We start from the raw sequence: 9371 nt of genomic DNA, 5'->3' as shown, positions 1-9371 counted from the left end.
ATATTGAAAGATGATGTTCTGTGTCAAAGGATAGCCAATCGAAGGATATTGTAGATCCTTCGATGGCATCGAAAGATAGGCTTCGAATGATAGACCTCGAAAGGTAATCTTTCGAGGTCCATGCTGATCCTTCGATTACCTTGTCATCGATAGATGATCCTTCGGACCATCTATTGGATCTTTCGGACCAGACATCATGGGCTGGGTATAAATACCCATGCAGTGTATGTGTTAGTTTAGTTCTGAGAGTGCACACCCGAGAGATAGAGAGACAAGTTGAGAGCTTTCTGTCCGGAACCACACACACACACTTTGAGAGTTTACATGTTAGATTTGTAAACATTGTGCTTGTAACCGAAACCTTCATTTGCATTAATACAAGTTGTGTTAATCGGTGAACCCGTGTGTGTTTGTGGTTCCGGACAGAAAGCTCTCAACTTGTCTCTCTATCTCTCGGGTGTGCACTCTCAGAACTAAACTAACACATACACTGCATGGGTATTTATACCCAGCCCATGATGTCTGGTCCGAAAGATCCAATAGATGGTCCGAAGGATCATCTATCGATGACAAGGTAATCGAAGGATCAGCATGGACCTCGAAAGATTACCTTTCGAGGTCTATCATTCGAAGCCTATCTTTCGATGCCATCGAAGGATCTACAATATCCTTCGATTGGCTATCCTTCGACACAGAACATCATCTTTCAATATTTACCAACTGTTGTCCAAGTCAAACCGGAGGATGGTTGACTTGGTCAACTTACAACACTAAACAGGACATCGTTTACATCGTGACCGAATACAGACAAAGTACAGACACAAGTGCACCAACACCTTTTTCAGTCTTATCTACACTATCAGCAACATACTCTGGTTGCTTAGGAGCAGATTTCTTTGGAGAATTTGCAACTTTATCCTCATTACCTCCTTTCTTCTCAGGTGATTTCCCTCTCTGTTTCTCACTCACTTGTGCTTCAGTCTTTTTGTTAGGACAACAATTAGCTACATGTCCCTTTGTGTGACACTTGAAGCACGATCTCTTTTTCGAAGACTTCTTAGCTGAAGTCTTTGAGGTAGATCCCTCATCAGATGATGATGCCTTGGAAGGATTTGGTTCAGTTTGCTTGGATTCAGATATTTCTTTGTTTTTATTTTTAGCAAACTCTACATTTGATTCATTTTCAATATCAGTTGTCTCAATTTTCATGTCACTACCCTGAACAAAATTAACCTTTTTAACAAAAGTTTGATTTTACTCTTAGGAGGTGAATTTTTCTTTTTCAAAGGTTCCCTGTTATTGTTCTTCTTAGCATCATCACTCTCAGGCCCATCACTTTGACTTGACGCGAAACTACTTGGTGCAGTTGACATAAAGTCTGTTAGCTCATCTTCATCAGGTAGGAATGAATAGTCATGGCTAAGAGGAGGTGGGACTTCATTAAAGCCCTTGAATCCTACACTAGTCTTGTCATTACTCTTCTTTAACCCACCCATCATGTGTTTCATTACAAAAGACGAATCTCTGAATTGACTTAATTTCTTTTCAAGTTCAATAATTTTGAGTTGTGCATCTGACAACTCTTTGCATTTTTCTGAAATCTCTTTTGTTTTCTCACTCATCATGTCATGAGCTAAGTCTATGACTTGAAGTTTTTCGTTCAGTTTGCAGGTTAGAACTTCAATTTCAGCTTCATATCCTTTTATCTTCTTCAAATATAACGACTCGTTTCTTTTAGCAAAAAAGTTTGCTTCTTTTATGTTAGATATCTCGTTTACCAGACTTTGATTTTGAGTTGATAATCTATCAACTTCACCCTATAATTCACGACATTTTAAACACACAGAATTAGAACGTACCTCTCCTGTTGGTTTGTCAAGGTTGGCCATCAGAGCAGCAAGCTGAGCTTCCATTCTTTTATATTTGGCATCTTTTTCTTCAGCTTCCCTTTCATGATCAGACTTTAGCTTTTCCTCTTCAGCTTCAGTTATCTGATTAGCCTGATTTTTCTCAGCTTCACTTTCTCTCTCTCAACTTCAGCATCCACCTTTGCTTCAGCAGCTTCACCGTTAGCTTCAGCATCATCAACGGGCACTATCTCTGCCATGAATGTCTGAGTAACATTCTCATCATTTTCCAAATGAACACTCCAGTCATATGATCCCTCTCGTGCTGTAGAGATCAAAGCCTTTGAGCTAGAATTGTTAGATGCATTCCTGTTGTTTGAAGTTTGACCAGCAGACTCTGTTTCTGCTCTTTTACATTCCCTAGCAAAATGTCCATAGCTTTGACAGTTGAAGCACCTAACCTTTGTCTTATCAAAACCAACACTCTTCCCTACAAACTTCCTTCCAGTTCTGTTCATGAACCTCTTGTCTCTTCTGGAAATCATGGCCATTTGCCATTGCAAATCCATCTCCGCCAAGTCATCAGGGTCAATCTGATCATAATCTTCATCTAAAGTGGCAGGATCAGATATCTTTCCTTGAGTGTAGTTCTCATATGAAGCAACGAATGAGGCAAGTAGAGCAAGATGTTCTTCAGCAGACTTCACACTCATAGGCATCGACTTTGTACTGCTACTCTGATTAGTAGCTGATGTTCTCTTAGCTCCTGTTGATCCTCCTGAAGAAGCAATGAAACACACATCACCATCATCATTTACCGTAACCTACTCATTTTCACATGATACAAACGTAGTAGCAGAGTCACTAGAAGCATTGTGAGACGAAGAAGATGGAAGTCCATTGTAAACTCCTGGATCCTGAACCTGATCATAGCCTGTTTCCTTCTTTTTCATGTTGAGCTCATAAGCTCTTAGTTTCAAGCTCTTTTGTCTCATAATCTGGTTCCCCTTTAATCATGAGAGTGTAGATATCCCACTTTGCAGGTAGAGCATCAAGCAACTTGTCATTGATCTCTATGTTAGTATAACTATCTATGTCATAGTTGTCCATCTCTGACATGAGATGATAGTATCTAGTGATGATATCTTCAAGTGACTCATTTCTCATGCACTTGAAAACAGCAAACTGCTTCTTCAGTAGATCAACTTTGTTCTTCTTAACATCTGCATTTCCCTGATATCGCTTTTCTAATGCATCCCACATTTCCTTTGAAGTAGTGTACTTCTTAAAGGTATGCTTGATGCCATCAGGTAAGGACATTTTTATGGCGGCCAAGGCTCTCTTTTCAGCCTCATACATCTTTTTATCAGCCTCTTGCATGTTCATGTAGGCTGTGACACGTGGTCTGCCCTCAAAATCATGTGTTGGGTTTGTGTACCCATCTACAATACAGATCCACATGCCTGTGTCCTGATATTCAATGAAGGATTGGAACCTGTCCTTTTCCATGTCAGATAATTTTCCACCTTCATCATCTTAGGCGGTTTGTTTGTGGTACCAACCTCATGCTCCATCCTCAAAAGTGCATTCAGATTCGTCATGTTCGACATTTTAATGTAACAGACTGGTAAAACCGTACAAAAAGTGTCCGAAAAGTGTGGTTACCAAATTACACCATTAGAATCGTCTCGAAAAGACGAATCCAATGATATATAATGTCGAAAACCAAATTCGGGATTTTCCAGAGTTTTTTTTTTTTTGTCCTAAAAATCCAACGAATCCAACCGTGCAAACGGTTTGTCGAGATGAGCTAGGGATCACTTTCTATTCATGAAAACACTAAATCCTCTATACCTATCTAATTACTCCACTAAAATAAATACTCCACTTTTTAAATCCTCCAGCTTTCCCTGCTTAATTCCTCCTGCTAATTTCACTGGAAAATCAACACAATTTCGCTAATGTTTAATTATGCTGGTTAATTTCGCTGGTCCAAAATTCGATGGTTATTAATTTCGCTAATGTTTAATTATGCTGGTTAATTTCGCTGGTTATTAATTTTGCTAAAACGAAGTCTAGTAACTTCCCCGATCACCGTAATAATGTCGCTAAGGACAATTATACGGTTACCAAAGTCGCCTTTGGATTTAACGCCGGTCAGTTAATTTCGCTGGTTTGTAAGTGTACTTATCCGAAATCAGCAAATCCTCCAGAAACAAATCTTCTCAGAATCCTGCAAAATCAAAACCACCAAATCAGTTGAATTTTTAAAGAAAATACGAAGAACACGAAGAACAATCTTCGAATCTTCAATTATGTCCAGCCAAATATACTTCCAAAATCAACCAAAACTTTCCCGAAAACCTGCAAATCAGCAAAACTAAACACGCAGATTGATCAAAACACAAATAAAAACGCACAAATAAATCAGAAAAACAAGATTTTCGAAAACCCTAGTTTCAGGTTTAAAATTTTCGAAAATTTTAAACAATTCCACCTGAATTCTGTATATCACAATTCTGAACCGAGCTTCTTTAAGAGCCTAACGCTCTGATACCAATTGTAGGTCCCCTTGTTCGTACGGATCGTCACAGAATCGTCTATCCAATCTAGAGTGCGAAATCCTCTAGACCAGATTAGCACAGAAACGAGTAGAAACAGAAATTACTATCAAACTGGTTTTTATTGATTATCTATCACAATGATTACAATCAATCAAAACCCTAATTCGTCCAAGCCTTTGCTATTACGAATTGCCTCTAAAACTGATTAATTGAGAAACCTAAACCCTAATGCAAAGCTATGTATTTATAGCACAAGTTTGCAACATGGGCTAGGTCAAGACACATGGGTTGCGATCTGGGCTAAGCCCAATTCGCCTACTACAACCCTCGTATATGGGTTTAGTTAGCCCAATCACTATAACTAACTATTACAAAGCTAAACCCGCTAACTATTTATCAGTTTACAAATTACAAGATATCCAAAGACCAAATCTTAGCTGTTGTCACAAATATGCACCAACAGGTTTTCCTCTTGCGTCCATACCAACTCATCAGTCAAGGTGTTAGAAAGTTCTACTGCTTCTTCTATGGTTTGGGGTCTAGCTGCCTTGACTACATGTCTGATTTCACTGATTAATCCCTAGATGTAACGGGAGATTAATACTGGTTCTGGTGAGACTAGGGTTGGTTCTATTCTTGCATATTAAAAGAATATAGTAGTGTATTCCCTGCAATCTACCCCACTCATTCTATGATTTAAGAACTTATTGGCAATTTGTTCCTTTTCATTAGGATGACAAAATTTCCTTTCAACTAGCTCCTTAAAGTTGTTCCATTCCATGTTGTAAACCCTGTCACTCTCTCTGGATTGAAGAATGGTATTCCACCACTCTAGCTGCATTCTTAAATAGATTAGAAGCAAACATGATCTTATCTTCATCTGCACATTTACTTATTTTTAAGACTGCTTCTGGCTTTTCTATCCAGCGCAAGACTGAAATGGCTCCTTTATTTCCTGAGAATTTTATTAGTTTACAGGCCAAGAATTCTTTATAAGAACAACCATATGAGATTGTCCTTCTTCTTTCTGGAATTGGAGCTTGGATAAGCGGTCCGTGATTTTCATTCACACTGTGACTTGGTTCGGTGGGTGCACGTTTACTTCCGATTATAGAATCATTATTTTCTGCCTTTTTGATAGTGTTGATAATATATGGCATAGCATCTATGATTCCTTGGGCTACTATGTGTTTGATAGCGCTTTTATCCACTTGGTTTCCGTTATTATCGTTATTCTGAATTTCCTAATTTACATCGTTCGACATCTGAATTGTAAACATTTATCAGGTATTAATATCACAGAATTTAAACAAACAAATGCTCAGACACATTTAACCAAAAACGTCGATCACTACGACTTACTCTTTTCATATTCTATATATGCATTTATTACAAATTACAACTGGAATTTAAACACTAGTAACTATGCATCGATATTTATATAGATGATATATATTAGTTTATATCTGTTTTAGTTGATTTATATATATTTTTTTCAAAGTATCAAAATACACACATATATGCATATATATATTATGTGTTGGTCTTTCTAGTACTGCATTTCACGCTCGTCATATTTTCAGACGAGTTTTTCTCCTATTTGGCGAATCTGATTTCCCTCCTCAACTAACTCTTCACCAGACTGCCAAAGTTCTTCCATATTCTCTTGATTCATTGGTGGTAGTGGGGCTGGCACTGGTTCAGGGTAACGTGGTACTGGTTCTCCGTAAGGATATGGGTTATTCAATATTTCCATAATTGACCGGTTGTCGTCCCACCACGGATCATAGTCTAAAGGGTATGGTGCGGGAATTCTAGGTATCTCATTTGGATCATAGGCTGGGATTTGTAGCTGGTTCTCCTGGTTCTGTTCTAGTTCCATGGGTTGGTTAGGAAATAATGGTAGAAGTTGTGGGTCTGCTACTTGGTTGAGATTAATTCCTCCTTCTACATTTCCAAACATGTGAAAATCAGCTAGTTTCCTATCCAATACTTCCTCCCATAAGGTTCTAGCTTCCTGATTCTGGGTATTTCTTTCTCTATTTGCTATCCTTTATTGTTGGAGTTTTCTCATTCTTTCCCTCCTTTCATAAGTTGCCTTACTAAACCACCCTCGTTTCTTAGAGGAAAAAGGTTCTTCGGATTTGGCTTTAAAAACAAAGACATCCTCAGAATCAGCAGTGTATCCTGGGGTTGGTTGGGATGTTCCTTCATTCTTTGGAGAATGAGGTAATTGACGGTAGGCGTCAGAAGTACCCCGATCACTCATACTGTAAACTAGAAAATTGTCAAAATAACAATAAAATAATAATATACATTTACACAGAATAACACTTAGGTTATTTCCAAACAAAATTGGTTAAAATTTAGGTATTAAAAGAACACCTAAATGGCTTAAACCAGTGGCTCTGATACCACCTTCTGTCGCAATCCCGACCCCTACCCCGGGAGCGGGAGCCGCGAACCAGTCAAGTACTATCGATGTTTATTAATTTGGCAGCGGAAATGAGACATCAGGATCGTAGTTAGGAAATAAATTTTAGAGTTTCAAAACACCAAACTTTTACAATAAACAAATGGGATAAAACCCATGTTTTATTCATAACATCTTTATAGGGATAAACCCTAGTTGCTGAAAACATAAGCTATTATTTAGGTAAATTTTATAGCCAATTTCTTTAACCCTTCAGTACTCCATAGCGGGCTTCTTATAGCTTCACATTAAGTTACCTGAAACGCGTTTTAAAAACATTTTATCAGCAAGAAATATTGGCGAGTACATTCCAATTTGTAAAAACATCAGTTGTTATAACTTTACAGTATTAAGAGTGATTACAATGTTTATATCTACCCAATTACTCGTTCAGTACTTGTCACTTGACGGATTTGTGACTATGGTCATATCACACATTGGATACTCATGCCCAATTGTGAAGGTTATCAAGTACTGTATACAAACCCCATAATACTGGCAGCAATTGTAGAATACAAAGACTAAATCACTGTAATTATAACTGATAAACATTTAGAATTTTGGAAAAATTTGATATAATAGCTCACAAACTGTGAGAAAAGAGAATGGCTTCCTGGTAATATTTATTGATTAAAATCTTGAGTTTCTAGTAAAAACATACAATGCACACGTGTTAGTAAGATAACCCAAATCACATTAGCCATACAACAAGAGACAGAACCCCAACGAACTTAGTCGGGCAGAGCCTTGACATGCATTATGGCGCCCTAGATCAATCGGGTAGGGTAACGAATTAGTGATCGGGGTTAAAATACTTACAACGGGGCAGAGCTTCGTGTTTTAGGGGTATAATATCGAGCTACTTTTGGCTATAATATAGACTGGGAGAGAAAGAAGATTGAACCATTTGTGAATGCTGCTGAAGAGCTTCATTTATAGGTTAATCTGTGCCACTCGCGCGCCCCGCGACACCCTGTCCCCGAACCTTTCGCGCCCCGTGAGGGCCTCCCTAGCTACGTCTAGGTGACTGACAAGCTATGGCCTGTCGTGCCCCGCGACACATACGGCCAAGCATGTCGCGACCCGCGAGCGGTAGTAAAATATTATTTTATTGGATTTTTATAAAAAAAAATTAGGGTTATACGGTTCCAGTTTCTCGTATACGAAGTGTTATAGGGTGTTTTCGAAGGTTGTTATAAGTATGGTGCCCCCTGTCCCCTTATTGTGTTGTATATTAAGTTAACATTTGTGCGTTTATGTTCATATTTTTTCATGAACGCTTGTTTGTATTCATGGTCATTTGTTTGTGTTCGTTACCTAAAATTAATGAAGAAACGCAAATGAACATGATCATGTTCATAATGAACGAATACAAAAAAAATCACGTTCGATAAGTGTTCATAAACAATTCGTGAACACGTTTATTTTTTAAGCGAACGTTTTTTTATTTTTAAGCGAACGAACACAAACAAGATATACGATATTTTATTTATTATCCAAATATTTATCATGAGGTTCCAATATTTTTTTCATCATCTCTAGTCCAGATATACAAAATTACAGAGACATGGCATTTTTTTATGTATTTTCTTTATAAATCATCTAATCTGTAAAAACCCGACCTTAAATTATTAAAGAGTTTTATTTGAATTATATGTAAAACCAGACCTTAAATTATTAAAGAGTTTTATTTGATTTTATATAATACTTAATTTAATCGCTTTTTATTTAGCTAAGATTTATATGTTAACTTAATTTATTTTTTAAGATACTAATAAGTTAAAATATTAACAAAAATAAACTAAAATAATAAAACAAATATTTCAGAGGAATGAAAAACATTCCAACACAAAATTTTGTAAACTGGGTTTTAAAACCGTTGTTACTAAATTAAAATTTATAACTCTAAATTTCAAACAAAAGAAAATTCTAAAAATTAAAAAAAATGAGCCATCATCATATATATATGCAAGGAACCCTTCTTTTTAACTTGCGTACTCTAATGTCACTTTCATCAAAAAGATCCAATATCCATCTCTCATACACACAGCAAACCATAAAGGAAGACCTACATGCACTACACTAGATGGGGGCATTTTGCTTGTGGTAACCATCACATATTTAAGCACTATCAATTGAACTACACTAGATGGATGAGAAATGATTATTTGAGTTATTTTTCAATTAATCTTTTGTGTGTCTACATCATGGATGTATAGCCAATAAAGTCCTACCCAAGAATAGTAAATGGGTTTATCTCTAGACAAAATAATGCAACTTAATAAGGGGCTCGTATGGATTGCAACAATCATAGTTGATATTCATCGAAACTGTCCGGGTAGACATATCAACTACTCAAATAATAAATTCACGTGTTTTTATAACAAAAAGGGTAACAAACTAATTCAAATTGCTAAACTGGAGAATACTACTGCGGTCGAAATCGTAGATACGGGTGATAGAATTTGGATCCAAAATTTAGGGTGA

Source organism: Helianthus annuus, chromosome 4, assembly GCF_002127325.2.
Source record: "Helianthus annuus cultivar XRQ/B chromosome 4, HanXRQr2.0-SUNRISE, whole genome shotgun sequence".
NCBI classification, from domain to species: domain Eukaryota; kingdom Viridiplantae; phylum Streptophyta; class Magnoliopsida; order Asterales; family Asteraceae; genus Helianthus; species Helianthus annuus.
This window is presented reverse-complemented; position numbering follows the sequence as displayed.